The sequence below is a fragment of the Canis lupus genome, chromosome 29, assembly GCF_048164855.1.
Source record: "Canis lupus baileyi chromosome 29, mCanLup2.hap1, whole genome shotgun sequence".
Lineage (NCBI taxonomy): Eukaryota > Metazoa > Chordata > Mammalia > Carnivora > Canidae > Canis > Canis lupus.
In genome coordinates this window covers 33,304,488-33,322,746 of record NC_132866.1, presented here as the reverse complement: position 1 = coordinate 33,322,746, position 18,259 = coordinate 33,304,488, and the positions used below count along the sequence as shown (strand labels likewise).

Genomic DNA, 18,259 nt, shown 5'->3' with positions numbered 1-18,259 from the left:
AGTTTCTTTTAGCCTTAGTTTTCTTTATAAGATCTTGGAACTGGATCAGGTCAACCTACAGGTCCTTAGAGCTCTGAAAAATCTGTAACTCTCTGTTATAGGAGAAAAACATAGCTTGGAAGTTTGGAGATCTTGGCTCATACAACCACCTTTATACTTTTGTGACCTTGAGAAGTCACTTGCACTTCCTTGCTCACAATTGCTTTTCTTTAAAAATTAGTTGGCTGGAGTATATGAATTATAATTCTAAGATAGCTGTAAGATAACACTTAAGCCTTAGAATATTCTCTAAAATAATTGTCAAGATGTACAGTATGAACAAGCTGAGGTTGATCATGATTTCCTGTTGACTTGGGTTTGCTGGGTTGAGAATCTGCAAGCAGCATTTGGTATGTTGGTGTTTAATGGATATGACATTTCACTACACCAAATGGGAATGGAATATTTTTAGCACAGAATTCTCTAAGTTTTAGTAAAGAGGGCTTGTTCTGTGAATGGAGTGTGAACAAGCAGAGATACTATTTTAAAAGACCAAATATAATCCCCCTCCCCATCACAGAATAGTCATACATGTACATATTTTCACCACAAAGCTGGAAGATCTTACCCCTTTTTATAGCTCCTAAAAGGCAGCATTTCATCTACTTTAATAACTCTACTGGCTCACACACATTCCTCCTGTCTTCGCATAGCCTGCATACTTATGGTTAATAGGTTAAAATATTGTTAATGATTGAAAGCAATAATAATAGCTACCATTTATTGAGCACTTAATATATGTAGAACGTGCTGAATATTTTATGTGTATTTAGTCATTCAACCCCTGTAACAATGCTATTATTTTTTAAATAATATTTTTTTATTAGTTTTCTAAAGAAAAAATGGAAGTTCAGAGAAGTAAGGAAGTCTATGTAAGGCATGTAGCTAACAGCTGAACTAGGATTCAAACCAGGTGTCTGCAATCAGGGCCCTAATGACTGACCTACACTGATGTACTTACACTGATCGTTATCAGTCAGGATAAGCTGGATTATTAATACTTGGGTAGCACTGAAATATTACTGGCTTAAAATAATAAAGACTTATTTCTTGTACATGTTACTGAGAGCACTGTTCCAAGTCATCATAATCTATTCCATCAACACATGAATTGATGGAATAGCCACTATATGGGACATTACTAAGTAACAGTATCAGAGGGAAAAAGAGCCATGGCAAAGTATGCATGACTGCTACTACTGCTTTTATTAGAATTCTTTATCTGAATTTTTAAAAACAATGTGAATATAGTTGGGACCTGAGGTCGGGAAGACTATCCTCCCCTCCCCACACATGCTCATTGCCTCAAATAAAAAATAACCAACTATGGGAGAGCAGGTGACACAGTGACTGGGAATGGAGAAGCAAACATGGAACCCCAGGGCAGCAGAAGACACCACGCATGTGCTGGGAGGGCCCAGAGGCAGTAGCAGTACGAGTAAAGTCAGTAAGACTCTGTATCTTCCACATTGGTCTATGTAAACAGAGAGAGAGAAATTGTTTGTTTTCCCTTGCTCTCCTCTCTGCTCCATGCTACTCGCTGCTGCAGTCCCTGCTCTTTCTACATGAGGGTGAAGGAAAGAGGATGATGAGCCAGTCATCACCAAATTGTGACAGACCCACACATCCATCAGCTTCGGGATCTTCTGTGTTCTTACAGGATTCTTCAAGTGCTCACTGAGTGCATATGGGTCCTTCTGCATCTGTTCCAGGATAAGCTGTATGACCATGTCACTCATTATCTTCTGCACCCCCAGTTTGTCACATTGGTTCTATTAGGCCATCATATAGCATTGGTAACCATCTGCCGCCACCTTACAATTGGAGTCCAGATCTAATGCCTTCAGGTAGACATCCATGGCTTTAATGTAGTGCTTCATCTCCTCTAGTGCAGCTCCTTGCTGTGTGTAACCCTTGATGAAGGTTGGCGCCAGCTGGATACATTCCTCACAGTCCTCACAGTTTCCGCTGGTGCTGGAGTTTGGTATAGCAGGCAGCTCCATTGCTGTACATGTTGGCATCTCTTGAGTTCTGTTTGATGGCTTCTGTATTAATGCTTCATGGCCTAGGGAGAGTCCCCTTTCTGAAAACATTCATTGCCTTTGTTCTTCTCGTCCAATGCCAGGTCAGGGTTTATATGTAAGTCAGCTGCTCCCTGTCCTTGATGATTTTCTCCACCTGTTGGTATTTCTTGAGCACATCTTGGGTTCTGTGTTCTGCCAAAGACTTGTTATAGAAATGGATGGCATCCTTATACTTTTCTTCTTTGAAATAGGAGTTGCCAATTCAAGCATAAGCTTTGGAAATAGTCTTCTCAATTTTCTGACCCCACCTCGATGGCCTTACAAAGCTCCCAGCATTTACTACAGTCATCCTCCTTGAAGTACATAGCTGCCTTACTGGTTACGTAGGTTGTGTTGGTAGGATCCAGGTCCTTGGCTCTGTCATAGTGCTTCAAGGCTATATCAAAGTCTTTTGTCTTGGAGGCCTCATTCCCCAGTTCTTTCTCTTTCAGTGCCTGCTTCTTATCCTATGGAAGATCTTCTTCCACTGGCTGGCTTGGTATCCTTTTTGGGAGGAAGTAGCAGTAGAGCTCTTGCAACTCCCTCTTCCTCATCCATACTGCCCAGATCCACTCCCAGGAGGGCACTGAGAATAGTCACAATCCCTGGATCTTAGTTTTGTACCCAGGTCATATGGCTTGCTTCATAGTTGCTCTATCAGCTGCTGGTAGGTAGGATTAGTGAGCAGCATCCTTGTTCTGGGATCACTCTCCAACTTCTGATACAGATTAAGCATGTTGAAATAATCCATGGGTTTCCTCTCTGCACAACCAGGGCCTCCATTTTCTGTAAGCCTTCTTTGATCTAAGGATTATTTGCTGCATGTTTTAAACCCTCTTCATAGGTTCACTTGGCTTCTTCAGATTGGTTTAAGAACTCAAGAGCTGCTGCTTTTAGTGAATAGAACTTGCCCCAGTCAGGCTTTAAGTTAATGGTGTTGCAACCATCCTCATAAGCCTTCTGGTTGTCACTTCTCTTGGCATAGGCTGCTGAGCGATTACCATAAAGCAAGTGGTTCTGGGGATCTGACCTAATGGCCTCAGAGGAGCTCTATAACGCATCATCGAAGTTGCCTGCACTCAGGGCCTTATTGCCTTTTCTTTTCGCTAGCTCATTTACCTGCTCCATAGCCCAGCTTGGAACTGGATTGAATCAATTCCATCCGCTCTGCACTCCCAACCCTTAAAACCTATTTTCATTTAATACTTGGATAACTTTTTTAAAGAGAAGTTTCTCTGAAAATGGAAAGATTAAAAGGGCCTCAGTCCTTGGAGATGTCTCTGTTTGATGAAGATTTTACTGTCTTGCCCTCCTTTTTTTTTTTTATTGGAGTTCAATTTGCCAACATATAGTATATCAGCCAGTGCTCATCCCGTCCTGTCTTGCCCTCCTAATATGAGGCCAATATGCCCTGTAGTTATCAATGACATGAGCCAGATGGTCATATTTACAGTATTTACACTGGTGTAGGGGCAAAGTGCTGACCACTTTTATACACACACATCTGCTAAAAGGCTCTTCCATGACAAAGAAGAAAGGTTACATGGTGGGTATATTGTCCCAGAAATATAGCCCAAGCATAGCACTGCCAGACTGCATTGGTGTGCCAGGAAGGGCCAGAGGGGCTAGCCCAAGATTCTAAGGTGGTCTACAGCATACAATAAAATTTGGCATGTGTTATTGGTCCCTGATAACCCGGCACATTGGGCTATCTAAACTTAGTGTCCCTTATCTTCAGGATACCCAACTTCACCCCCATTAGCATCTTTCCAAAACTTCTCCCCTTTACTTTCAGTTTAAAGGGTCAACCTGATGCTAAGATTTGAGATATCTGCAACACTCAGCTACTGCTTCAAGGATACTATAGTAGAGGAAGTGTAACAATAGCAATTATTATTATGCTATAGAAAGTGGCTTTCTCTTTAGAGGCTCCCAAATAGAAACTATCATAATATATGGGGGCAAGGTCAAGAGATATCATTTGATAACATATTGAATGAGTCAGGGCATAGTTGATGAGCTCAGATATTTCCTGGACATATTTCAGGGCCCTTCCCAGAAATAACCCATTATCCATTGTGATGGGTGCCAGAATCATTCACCCGGGGATGTTAGATAGATAAACTCTACATGGAAGCTGAAACCTGGCTCCATGCCACCCTCCTTAATAATAAGAGGGATTGCAAAGGAAAAAGAATTAGAGGGTAATAATCGCAGCCTTTTGGGGGAGAGACAATGAACCAATGGTTAACAGGCGGAATATGCCCCCTGTGGCCAGCAGAGGGCAGCAGAACCAGACTACTCCTGCAAGTGACTCTCCAGGGACCCTGTGGCAACTGCTCTGGACATCTGTGCTGCAGGAGACCAGGACCACAAAGGGTAGTGCCAGAAAAGGTACAGCTAAAGTGGGGAGGGGTTTTGGGGAAAGAGATTTCCTTCCCAGTGATAACATTCTTCCATGAAATCTATCCACTGTCCTGCCTCCTGGGAGATTAATCTTCCAAAGCCTAGTCATCCCAAGAGGAACAGTCAGAATAGCAATTTGGATCATGCAAAGCTGAATACTAGAACATAAACTCCTAATAACTCAATCAAGATATAAACGATTCATTAAATTCAGCCTGAATCAGTGCATCCTTCCCTGTGTGCCCCAACAGATTTACCATTACATTGCCTGTGCCACCAATGTCCACTGCCTCCACAACACAGAGGGATACTGGGGCACCTGGCTGGCTCAGCAGTTGAGCATCTGCTTTTGGCTCAGGGCGTTTGATCCTGGGGTCCTGGGACTGAGTCCCGCATCAGCTCCCTGCATGAGCCTGCTTCTCCCTCTGTCTATGTCTCTGCCTCTTTTTCTGTGTCTCTTATGAATAAATAAATAAAATCTTAAACACACACACACACACACACCAGAGAGATAATATAAACACTTAACTCTCATTTTCCCTATAGATGTCCTGCCCTCCATCTTCTTTTCTAGAAAGTCAGTGTTCTCATTCAGAGGATGGTAAGTATGGGCAATACACACAAAGCGAGGGCCATACTTCATTGCCTCCCATTCTTCTTTGGTTAAGCCAGAGATGACGGGGTATAGCTGAATTTTACCGCTTTTGAAAACTAGCAAGACTCCTTTGACCTCATGTGTAGAAGTAGGGTCAAGTAAGATGTACCACTAAGAATCATAGCTATTAAGACAGCTGTCCCAAAAGGTCTGGGCAGATGCTCAGATGCTTTAAAGAAATTATGGCTAGCTTTGTTCTCAAAAATGTAAGTCTAACCAGACAAAAACCTTGATGTTAACATATTTCCAGTCCTTCCCCTGGCCCTATAAGCTAAAGAGGGTTCTGCCTTTCTCTGTTCGGTTTCTTCCTTTCCCATAGTCCTCCCAGCAGGGTCCTGTTTTAGAGACTCTCATGAAGCAAAACTGGGAGGAGAATAACACAAAGAAACTCACAGATCAGGCTGAAAGAGGATGTCCAAATCTGTGTTTTAGAAGCAAGAGGGCCAGCAGCAGCTGTGGAAGGGGAGTGGGTGACCGAAGACACAGGAATTCTAAGTGTTTCTGTGAGTTACAGCCATTAATGACATTTAAAAAAAAAAAAAAGTTGCTCAACTGTTCATTTGGTGCAAGTCTTCTCTGAGAGTGGACCCTATGAATCATAGTTACAATAGAATTATAGACACTAACATAATTCTGCCTCTTGCTTTGAATGATCATTTGCATAATTTGAGTAGGTTATCCTGCAGTGCATGAGGAACATGGAAAAATACCTAACTCACAGAATCTCAGCATACCAAAAGCCAAGCAAATCAAAAGCCAAAGACTTATCAAAACACTGCTGTTTCTGATCTTTGCTTCCATGTTGCTGCACCTAAAGCTTTTCAGAATCATTTCTGTGGCTTGAAAACTGTTGGAGATATTTCCACTCCATCCCTCTTGGAAAGTTCCTTTTTCTAGGGACCTTTAGCTTTGCCATCTCATTACACAGCTGAAGACTGTCCTCCAGAACCTCTGGCATGACCCAGCCCGACCCAGCTGATGCTTTTACATTGATGCCTCCCCCACATGACAGAGCCAGTGATCTTGGTTCAGTGCAGTTCCTTTTTCTGTCCTGAAAGGACACTTTTAACTTCCAGAATTGAAGGCGGTTATAGAAGAAAACAGTTACTGGGTGTTGTTATAGCCCCAAGACCAAAAAGCAATTAATTAAATGTTACATTACATATGGATTTAGGTGACACCACAGTACGAGAGGACCAAAGTGGCTTTTCCTCCTTAAACAGGGAAAACAAAAAGAAGGGGTAACATTACCTAGAGAAAATCTCTCAGCTGCAGATAGAATTTTTATATCTGAGCAGCTAGGATTTTCTCTCTTCTCTCTCTCTCTTTCCTCCCTCTCTCTCTCTCCCCAAATTTTTTTTCTTCATTGGAGGAAGATGAGGGCAGAGATAGCTGAGAGGAGCTGGAATTCACTGGGGAAATTACCTCAGAAGCAAGCTATGGAAGAGGGCACCACAGAAACAGGTTCCCATGTAACCATGGTGACAAGCAGCATCAGGAGGAGGTGGGGAGATGAGGGAGCAAAGAGTCTGTGTAGTTAGAGGGCAGGAGAGAAGGCAGGGAGAGGAGGGGACACCCAGGTCAACAGGGAGAGTGACAAGAGCTTTAAAGCCAAATTCAGGTTTTTATTTATTTTTTTTAAGATTTTATTTATTCATGACAGAGAGAGAGAGAGAGAGAGAGGCAGAGACACAGGCAGAGGGAGAAGCGGGCTCCATGCAGGGAGCCAACGTGGTCCCTGGTCTTCAGGATCACACCCCCAGCTGAAGGCAGTGCTAAACCTCTGCACCACCGGGGCTGCCCAAATTCAGGTTTCTAAAGGAAGAAAGAATTTGTGGCTGCAATGAACTAGGAAGGCAGGATGTAGATCACATTACAGATTCTTTTTACATTTAGAAAGGGTTTTAAATGTTTCCAGAATTTAGCTATTTTAACAGAGCAAGATTAGGAAAGAGCAGTGGAAAGTTGCGGCTGAGTTGGGGGTGGGGATGGGGTGTGTTGGAGGAGAAAGGAAGGCACCCTCAGAGTTACCCAGAAGCCCTAAGACTGCTGTCATCTAGAGTCAGTTTAGCACCCGGCTGCCTCTGGTGGCAGCTGTCTTCCCAGAGATTCCCTAACTGAGGCTGAAGTGGAAAAGCCAAGGCTGGGTAAGTACAGGATGCCTACATTTAGCAAATACAAATACAGGATGCAGATTAATTGTGACTATCAGATAAACAGCAAATAATACTTTAGTAGGTTTGTGTTTCATGGCAACTCTCATGAGGTGGCACTCACTAAATATCTTCTTGTTCTCTCATCTCCTCTATATTTAAAAAAAGAAATGATAGGGCATCTGGGTAGCTCATTCGGTTAAGCATCTGCCTTCAGCTCAGGTCATGATCTCAGGGTCCTCAGATCTAGCCTGGCATCAGGTTCCTTACTCAGCAGGGAGTCTGCTTCTCCCTCTTTTCCCCACTTGTGCTGTCTCTCTCTCACTATCTCTGTCCCTCTCTCTCAAATAAATACATAAAATCTTTTTTAAAAAATAAAGGATAGAGGCAAGGAAGGAGAAAAAGAAGGAAGGGAGGGAGGGAGGGAAGATCTGAACACCAAATGCTAGTTTCTTTCTGATTACTGACCCACCTTCCATTCCTGCTTGCTCCTCTCTCTCCTCACCATCATAGAACATTCTCTAACTATTCTCTAGCCAATGTCTTCAAACAAACAAATCAGAACAAAGTCACACACAATCAAACCAAACCTGTCTGGTTCAGACTGTCTTTTCCTGGGTGCTACCTGTGTGTGACGACACCTTCAGCCTCATCAAGAGCCTTTACACTGACCTCACTAATCTTTCTTGCAGCTGATATAGGAAAGATGTTAGGATTCAAGGCCAAAGGCCATGAAAGAATTCTTGAGACATCTTGGTGCAAAAAAGGTGATTTTATTAAGCATGGGGACAGGACCCCTGGGCAGAAAGAGCTGCACTGGGGTCATGAGGAGTGGCCAATTATATACTTTCAAGTTGGGAGGGGCTTAGGGATAGGGTAAGTCTCTAAGAAATTTTGGAAGCAAGGTTTCCAGGACCTTGAGAGGGCTAGCTATTGTTGGGTTTAATAAAACCTTAGTCATGAGACCCTTCAAATGTATATTGTTGGGCCATATGCTTAGGGAATGATTGCCAACACGTATCTTAGAAGGTTTAGAGATAAGGGAAATTTTTAAAGGAATTTTTATTTTTACTTTATTTTTACTTTATATTTTTACTTTATATTTACTTCAGCAAGAGAGAGTGTGCACAAGCAGAAGATGGGGCAGAGGAAGAAGGAGAAGCAGGCTCTCCACTTAGCAGGGAGCCCGATGCAGGGTTTGATCCCAGGACCTAAATTTCAAATTTATTGCATATCAGAATGGCCAACCTTTGACGTGGGATGGCCCCAAGAAGGAACTTTCCACCTACCTATTATCTTACAGGTTAAGGCCGAGATCTTCAAGGATGAACCGGACGGCCACCCTGACCAGGTGCCCTACATCCTGGCCTGGCAGGACATGATCGAGAATTCCCCTCCTTGGCTAAAACCCTTTTTACCCCCCAAAGCGCACATCTCAGCTGAAGGTAAGGAGAGACTCCGGGTCCACCGCCAGACTCTAGGGGCAGGTCTCCAGGCTGCCGCGCACAAGCCTACCAATCTGGCCGAGGTATGGTTATGTGAGACAGGGTAAGGGTGAGAGTCCAGCAGCCTTCTTAGAGAGAGTCATAGAGGCTTTTAGGGAGTGCACCTATGAACCCAGAAGCCCCGGAAACAAAGGCCGCAATTATCATGGCTTTTGTTAACCAGACCACTCAGGACATTAAAAAAAAAAAAATTGCAAAAAGTAGAGAGACTGGGAGAGAAGAGCTTGCAGGACTTAGTGATAGTAGCAGAATGAGTCTATAATAATAGAGAAAGTCTGGAAGAACAACAAACCAAACTAAGTGACCGGCAGACCCGAAACCTGGCCAGGATCCTGCTGGCCACACCATGGATGACCCACAGGAAAGACGGAGGCACCTCAAGAAGCTGGCTTCAGGGACAGGTAAGGAGGATGACCCTGGTCCCCGTCGGGAGCGCCCTAAGCTGAACAAAAACCAATGTGCTTATTGCAAAGAGGAGGGCCACTGGGCGAAAAGCTGCCCTAACAAAAGATCTAAGGCCCCTGCCAAGATCTTGAAAATGGGGGACCTGGACGATTAGGGGAGTCGGGGTTCAGCACCCCTCCCCGAGCCCAGGGTAACTCTTAAAGTGGAGGGGCAACCTGTTGAATTCCTAGTGGACACTGGGGCACAACATTCAGTTTTATTACAACCCCAAGGGAAATTGGCAAGCAAGACATTATGCGAGGGGCCACGGGCACCAAACAGTACTCATGGACTACCCGAAGAACTGTGGATCTCGGCGTGGGCCGGGCATCCCACTCCTGCATGGTCATCCCTGAGTGTCCCTATTAGAATACCTGCTGTTAGGTCGGGATTTGCTCACCAAGATGGGGGCACAAGTTCGCTTCCACCCCGAAGGGGCAAAAGTCCTAAACAAAGGGGCACCCGATTCAGGTGCTTGTCCTGAGTTTAGAAGACGAATATCGTCTCCACCAAACGCCCTCAGCCCCAATGACTGACAGTGACTGTCGGCTGCTGCGGGAATTTCCCCAAGCATGGGCAGAACCCGGGGGAATTGGGCTGGCCCGGCACCGACCGGCCATATACATAGAACTAAAGCCGGGGGCAGACCCTGTCAGGGTCCGCCAATACCCCGTGCCTCTCGTCTCCCAAACCCAGACTGGGACACCCCCCCCCCCCCCCCCCCCCCCCCCCCCCGCCTGACTGTGAAGAAATTTTGGCGCAGGTGCAGGGAATCAGAGATCTCCAGGACCAGCCACTGCAGACGGACGCCACCTGGTGCACGGACGGCAGCAGTTTCCTCTGAAAAGGAATCGGATGCGCGGGGGGCTGGGGGGGGGGGGGGGAGCAGCTGTAACCATGGAAACGGAGACCCGATCGGGGGCACCGACCCTGCCCGACACCCCCAACTATACTGATGCTGATTTACACTGGATCAAACCCTTGCCTGTGACCCAGTGCTTGCGTGGCTGGTGGAGGGCGGCGGACTCCAGCATCATCCTGCCGAGGAACTAGGACGGCGAGTCCTATCCAGGATGCATCGGAGCACTCACGTGGGGACAAGGAAGGTGGGAGACCTCAAGACATGCAAAGATCACTGTTAAAGACTCCGAGCAAAGATGGAGCAGATCGTGGCGAGCTGCCACGCGTGCCAGTTAACTAATGCCTCCGCCCATGGATCTAACCCGGGCACCCGGCTCCAGGGGGACCGCCCAGGAGCCTACTGGGAAGTGGACTTCACTGAGGTAAAACCTGGAAAATACGGATACAGGTATTTACTAGTGTTTGTAGATACTTTTTCAGGATGGACAGAGGCATTTCCCACCAAACATGAAACGGCACAGACCGTGACCAAGAAACTGCTGGAAGACCTCTTACCGAGGTATGGTTTTCCTGTTAGGATCGGATCAGACAACAGCCCAGGACTCGTCTCTAAGGTAACACGGGGAGTGGCCCTAGTACTTGGGGCAGATTGGAAATTACATTGTGCATATAGGCCCCAGAGCTCAGGACAGGTAGAGTCCAGGACAGGTAAACTAAATTAGCCCTGGAGACTGGAGGAGACTCTCTCCTCCCCTTCGCCCTACATAGGGTGAGGAACTCCCCGTATAAGATGGGACTGACTCCCTATGAGATCATGTTTGGTCTTCCTCCACCTGTTATCCCCAATTTAAAACCTGAGGTGCTTGCTGAGTTTGATGATCATCAACTTCTTTTCTCCCTCCAAATGTTACAACGAACCCATGAGCAGGTGTGGTCTTAGCTGAGGGCCCTCTATGAGACTGGTCCCCCGAACCCCCATCGATATCGGCCAGGTGACTGGGTGTAGGTGCGGAGATACCAACACCAGACACTTCAACCTGGCTGGAAGGGACCTTCCATCCTGACCACTCCCACCGCTCTCAAGGTCGACGGGATTACTCCCTAGGTCCACTACACCCCCTCCGGCCAACTGACCCACGTGCCGTTTTCAAGGACTTTGTTCCAAAATGGAAAAGCCAACCAGACAAGGACAATCCCCTAAAGCTAAGACTGTGCCGTTCTCACTTATTTCCCACCTCCAAGACTCCCTAGTCTGAGGTTGTCCTTCAAAATAAAAGAGGATTAGACTTAGTCTTCTTACAACAAAGGGGGGAGGTATGTGCTGCCTTAAACGTAGGATGTTGCTTCTTCACTGGAATGTAAATGGGAGCGAGAACAGCAACAAGGTTGGTTCGAATCCTGGTTTAATCATTCCCCCTGGCTCACTCTGAGAGGAACCTGGACCCATGATTGGGTCCTTCCTTAGGTTCCTCTGAGAGGGGGAAATGTGGAGGCTGAGAAAATTAAGGCCATTCCACTTTAAGTTCAGCGTTAGCACAAGTACAGCCATCCCAGGCCCCTGTGAATAAGAGCTGAACTTTACCTTACTTCAGTTACAGAAAGAAAACAGCTTACAGCTTAACATCCTAGAAAGCCTCACATTAGAATAAAAACAGCCCAAGCCAAGGGCAGGAAGCCCCTATTAGAATAAGAACAGAGCTCAATGCGCTTGAAACCCCCATATCAGAATGTAAGCAGAACTTGAGAAATTCCTCCACCCCTTCTGGGGGTCCCCTAGACCAGCCCTTAAAACTAAGCTGAAACCCACCTCAGGGTCCAAGTCCCTGCTCCGCTGTGTCGGTTTCACTTGGACCCAAGCTCGAGCTTGTAAATAAACCCTCGTGTGTTTGCATCGGTGTCGGCTCCTCGGTGGTTTCTCGGATTCGCGATCTTGGGCACAACACTGCCCTAGACTCTTAAGTTTCATGAAGGTAAGAACTATGTTTTGTTCATCTCTATTTTCAGGGTCTAAACAGTGCCTGGCCCAAACTCAGCAACCCTTCAATAAATGTTAGCTCCCCATTATGCCTCCTGCCAACTGGCCCCTACCGCAATCTCCTAGATTTTCATCAGAGCCTGGATCCTGGCCAGTTGCCTGCAAACTGGAGATTCTTGCCATCTGCCATCCCTTCCTAGTCCTGCCTTCTTACTCTTTATCTTCAACTGGTGCTACTGAAAAGTGATCTGATCACAACCAACAATCCCACACCACAAAGCTTCCTCTGGTTTGTAGCCATCAGAACCATCTTTTGTAATCAAAACATCATGTTATGTGGCCAAGGCATTCTTTTTTTTTTTTAAGATTTTATTTATTTATTTGACAGAGAGAGAGAGATTGAGAACGAGCAAGCACAAGCAGGGGAGGGATAGCAGAAGGAGAGGAAGAAGCAGGTTCCTTGCTGAGCAGAGAGCCCATGAGGCTCAATCCCAGGACCCCAGGATCATGACCTGAGCCAAATGCTCAACTGCTGAGCCACCCAGGTGCCCCTCATTCTCACTTTTTAAGAGGCATAAAAACCTCTAGAAAAGGTTCTCAAAATAAATATACTCAATCCTATTTCTTGCACCTCAAATCTATAAGAATGAGAGATAATATATTAAGATATATATTTAAACACTACTCTCAAAACACAAGAGCAAAATCTCAGTGGCTCAAAAGAGAGAGACAAACTTAATAAGCAAAATGTTAAGTCACGGGAACCAAAGGTAGGACTGGAGCCAGGCAAGCAAAAGTGGAGTTAAATACCTCCTAGGTAAGCCAGAATGCACCTTCTGTAAGAAGAACCTGTGCTGGGCTTCCCACCCAAGAACAGTGGGTGACATAGCTCCACCCACACATCTAGAATTATGGCAGAAACACACTACTTGCTCAGGGCCAGTGTCCATAGCAGAGTCCCCTCCCGGTCTGTACCATGTGAATTCTGGAGAATTGTTGCTACAGAAATGGGGAGTTCTGAGCTAAACTGTAAATATATGACATGGATTGTGTTTGGTCAATCCATGGAGACCAAGGCTAAGGCAGTTAAGAAATTACCACACAGACAAGGGAAGTAGAGGAGAAAATTCCCACACAGTATGAGATTTCAAGGAAAAGTTTAGAAACACATTTAGCACAATGAAAAGTAGTTATAAAAGAGAAATTTATATCCTGAGGTGACAGATGAAAAGAAGTTTGAAATGAATCTGTCTGAAATCTTCAAAGAAATACAATAAGGTAATATCAATAGAATCATAATAGGATATTATAAAACTGGAATAGGTAAATAATGAAAGGAACACAAAAGAATTATCCACCTCAAACTTAAAAAAACAAAACCAGCCAGCTCTTAAAGTAACTGTACTTCACTACATTGACAGAAGAGGGTGATCTTGAACTAGGAATGGCAAATTGCTCTGAATGAAGTATGAAATGAAGTATCATAAATCCACACGAAGCTACTCAAAAGAGAAGAAATTAATTAGGATAAAAACATCTCAGTTGAAGACAGTTTTTACTGAAAAACAACCACAGAGCAATCGCAAAACACAAAATTCCAAGTGGGATATCCTCAAACAAGCATTAGAAAATATGAAAAACTCCTTAAATCAGAAATTCAAATCCAAGATCAGAAATGGACAAAGTGGTAAGTAGGTAGGTAGGTAGATGGATAGATAGGTAGATATATCGAAGTCAGGAAAGAAAAGACAAAATCATCTTAGGAATGAAAGCTACATTATGAGTCCCCAGTGGAGAATATACTCAAATGAAGTTTTAATAAAGAGTACTGAGGAATGGCAGGAAAATATAAAAGAAAATGAAAATGAAATAAAGAAATAAAAAGATTCAGAGAGAAAGTGGTTGAAATGGAAGACAGAGAAAATTAAGGATACCCATGAAAGAAGACACATGAAACACTGGAATAAAACTTGTATTTAAATCTACAATCCAAAATGGAGAGATATACCATGTTCATGTATTGGAAGACTGAATATTATTAAGACATCAGTTCTCCCCAGACTGAACTATAGACTGGCTAGGAAAAACTCCTTATTTCTCCTTTTTCCTCACACAACTCTTCAGACAGTGTTGAATAGAAGTGTGGATCTGTTCCTACACTTACCAAACTCTCCAATACAGCTGGGTATCCTACAGTTCAACTCAATTCTGCACTGTCTACCTGGAGTTAGCATTAGATCCCACAAATAAAGGACTCAGTACAATAAGGCTGTCCCCACTTCAGGTGCCTATTTTAAGTCCTAGGTTGTCTCTTATACCTCTGGCCAACAAACAACCTGCTATATATCAGGGTTCCTGTGACTCCCTTCTCAGGTCTGGTAACTTGCTGGAACAGGTCACAAAAGTAAAGGAAACACTTACTAAATTTATTATATAATAAAAGATATGATAAAAGACATAGATGGACATCCAGGCAAAGAGATACATGGGGCAAAGTCTGGAAGTGTCCAAATGTAGGAGGTTCTGTCTCCGTGGAGTTGGAGTATACCACCCTCCCAGTAAGTGGATGTGTTCGCCAACTCAGAAGCTCTCCAAACCCTATGCTTCTAGGATTTTTATGGAGGTTGTATTGTGTACGCATGATTGATCATTAACTCAATCTGTAGATCCTCTCGCTTTCTCAAAGAATAGGAGGTGGGCTGAAAGTTCAAAGCTTCTAATTGTGGCTACATCTTTCTGGTGACCATCATGCATCCTGAAGCCATCTAGGAACCCACCAAGAGTCACCTCACAAAAAAAAAATTCCTATAATCCAGGGAATTCCAAGGGATTTAGGGGCTCTTTGTTAGGAACCAAGATCAAAGACTAAATATTAGAACAGAAGATGCTACTTGTGCTCTTAACATTCAGGAAATTACAACTGTTTTAGGACCTCTGTGCCAGGAATCGGGGACAGAAACATATTTTTTTTCTATTATTTCACAAGACACAGTATTGCTAAGATACCAGTTCTCCCCAAATTGAACTATAGACTCAATCCCAATCAAAATCCCAATAAACTTTACTGTAGGAATTGATAAGCTGTTTCTAAAATTCATACAGAAATGCAAAAACCTAGAAGAGCCAAAACAATTTTGAAAGAAAAGAACAAATTTGGAGGACTTACAATATTTGATTTTAAGACTTACTACAAAATGAGCTATAATCAAAAGAGAGTGTCATTCAATGAGGTATATCACTTCATGCCTGGCCATCATCAAAAAGAAAGGAGATAATACATGCTAGCATAGATGTAAAGAAAAGGAAGCCCTTGTGCACTGTTGGTGGGAATATAAATTGGTGCAGCCAGTATAGGAAAACAGCATGGAGGTCCTAGAAACAAATATATATATATATATATATATATATATATATATATATATATATATATATATATTTATATATATATATAAAATATGATCCAGCAATTTTACTTCTAGGAATATATCCAAAGGAAACAAAAAACACTAACTTGAAAAGATACCTGCACCCCCACATTAATAGCATTATTCACAATAGCCAAGATATGAAAAAAAACTAAGTGTCTACTGATAACATGAGTGGATAAAGTTGTGGTATGTATGTGGTATGTATGTGCATATGTATGTGTAAATTTCCAGAGGAAATTTAATCATTATGACAACATGGACAGACTTAACATGACCCCAAGTCAGACAGAGATAAATACTGCATGTTTTCATTTATATGTGCAATCTAAAAAACACCAAACTGGGCAGCCCCGGTGGCGCAGCGGTTTAGCGCCGCCTGCAGCCCGGGGTGTGATCCTGGAGACCCAGAATCGAGTCCCACGTGGAGCTTTCTGCATGGAGCCTGCTTCTCCCTCTGCCTGTGTCTCTGCCTCTCTCTCTCTCTCTCTCTCTCTCTCTGAATAAATAAATAAATAAATCTTAAAAAAATAAAAATTAAAAAACACCAAACTTACAGAAAAAAAAAATAAGATTCATGGTTACCAGAGGTATGGGTGGGGAAAGGTAGATTTGGAGGAATCTTGTCAAAACATACAAACTTCCAGTCATAAGATAAATAAGTACTAGAGATGTCATGTAAAATACAATGGCCATAGTCAACACTACTAGATGATGTGTAGGAAAGTAGTTAAGAGAGTAGATCCTAAGAATTCTTGTCACAGGAAGACATTTTTTTGTTTCTTTTTATTGTATCTATATGAGATGATGAATGTTAACTAACCTACTGTGGTAGTCATTTCATGATATATGTAAATCAAAGCATCATACTGTATGCCTGAACCTTATGCTGTGATATATGTCAATTATTTCTTAATAAAACTGGGGAGGAAACTATGAAAGAAAGAAAGAAAGAAAGAAAGAAAGAAAGAAAGAAAGAAAGAAAGAAAGAAAGAAAGAAAGAAAGAAAGAAAGAAAGAAAGAAAGAAAAGAAAGAAAGAAAGAAAGAAAGAAAGAAAGAAAGAAAGAAAGAAAGAAAGAAAGAAAGAAAGAAAGAAAGAAAGAAGGAAAGAAAGAAAGCCCTTGTGCAGTGGTACTGGCACAAGGCTTGACATATAGATTAGTGGAAAAGAGTAGAAGGTCCTAAAATATACCCACATATTATATAGTCAATTGATTTTTTATAAAGGTATCAAGGTAATTCAATGGGGAAAGAACTGATGCTCTTTCAAGAAATGGTGCTAGAACAACTGAAAATCCATATTAAAAAATGAACCTCAACTATTACTTTACATCATGCATAAACATTTAAGTTGAATTATAAACCTAAGCATAATATTTAAAAATATAAACCTTGTAGAAAAAAATATAGTAGAAAATGTTTGTGACACTGGGGTAGGCAAAGATTTCTTAAATTGGGCATGAAAAGCAAAACATATAAACATATAACATATAAAAGCCCATATAAATTGGGCTTCATCACAATTTTAACTTGTGCTCTTTCAAATACACCATTGAAAAAGAAATAGACAAGCCATATAATGGGATAAAATATATATACATTATATATATATATATGTCTTAGGTTATATATATGACCTATGAATTATATCCAGAATATAAAAAGAACTCTTGTAACTCAATAATGAGAAGATAGATTACTTCATTTTAAAAACTGGAAAAGAACGAAGATTGGGAAGAAAGAGTCTCTGGCAAGCTGATGTGGTATCCTCAAGCCAAAGTCAGGGTCCTCTTGATAGAACAGGCTCACCTTAGTTAGTCCCTCTGCCATGCTCAGTCATTGGAGGAAGCAGCCTTGGGCAGCAGATCTCCACACAATGGTGGCAGTGGATCTAGAGGGGCAGAGGTGGTGGCCAGCTAGGGAATTTTACTCTTCACAGTAGAAGATGGAGATGGTACATTTTCATGACCACTCCATCCTCTCTCCTTTCTATTCTCCTTGGCCCGTGATCTCCCAAGTATCATTTTCCTCTGAGCCTCTATTCCTCCTCTATAAAATCAGAGAGATGGTACCAAACATTATGCATTTTCCTAACATCTGACAAAGATGAGGAACTCCAGCTTTCCAAGAGGCTCCCTTGAAATTTTGCAGCAGAAAAATACTATTCTCACTATTGCTAGGGCCTCTTTTCTCTAGCCCCAGGTCCCCTAGCGTGGTGTGTACCATCCATGTCAGAGAATTCTGTCCCATTCCTACATTGTAATAAGAAGATGCTAGAAGGCAGAAAATCCCACATTATACCATCAGCCAATTCTTTTTTTTTTTTTTTTTAAGATTTTATTTATTTATTCATGAAAGACACAGAGGGAGGCAGAGACATAGGCAGAGGAAGAAGCAGGCTGTCTAGGGCAAGCCTGATGTGGGACTCAATCCCAGGGCCCCAGGACCACAACCTGAGCCTAAGGCAGATGCTTAACCACTGAGCAACCCAGGCGTTCCCCATTAGCCAATTGTGTGTGTGTGTTTCTCTCCTAGTTTTAAGCAGCTTTTAACTATTTTAAGCATGTTTCTTTCCTTTTTTTCTCTTTTTGGAAGACTTGGTGATATAACACACGGTTTCAAGTTTTTGCTGCCAGAGGCCCCCTGGAAATAAGCAGAGGAATATTCCTATGGGTTTTGATCAGATCTCACATGGGTCTACACAATGCGTCAAATGATCATCCACCAGGAGT

At 43.0% G+C, this 18,259-nt stretch overlaps 1 long non-coding RNA gene and 1 pseudogene across 1 annotated transcript; one reads left to right on the top strand and one right to left on the bottom strand.

Moving 5' to 3' along the window:
- Positions 1-1,572: 1,572 nt before the first annotated feature.
- Positions 1,573-5,952, bottom strand: LOC140620634 (stress-induced-phosphoprotein 1 pseudogene; annotated as a pseudogene).
- A 708-nt stretch (positions 5,953-6,660) lies between these two features.
- On the top strand, positions 6,661-10,144 carry LOC140621109 (uncharacterized). Its single transcript, XR_012020832.1, has 3 exons — positions 6,661-7,310; positions 8,620-9,222; positions 10,029-10,144. It is a non-coding gene; the product is annotated as an uncharacterized lncRNA (long non-coding RNA).
- The last annotated feature ends 8,115 nt before the right edge of the window (positions 10,145-18,259 follow it).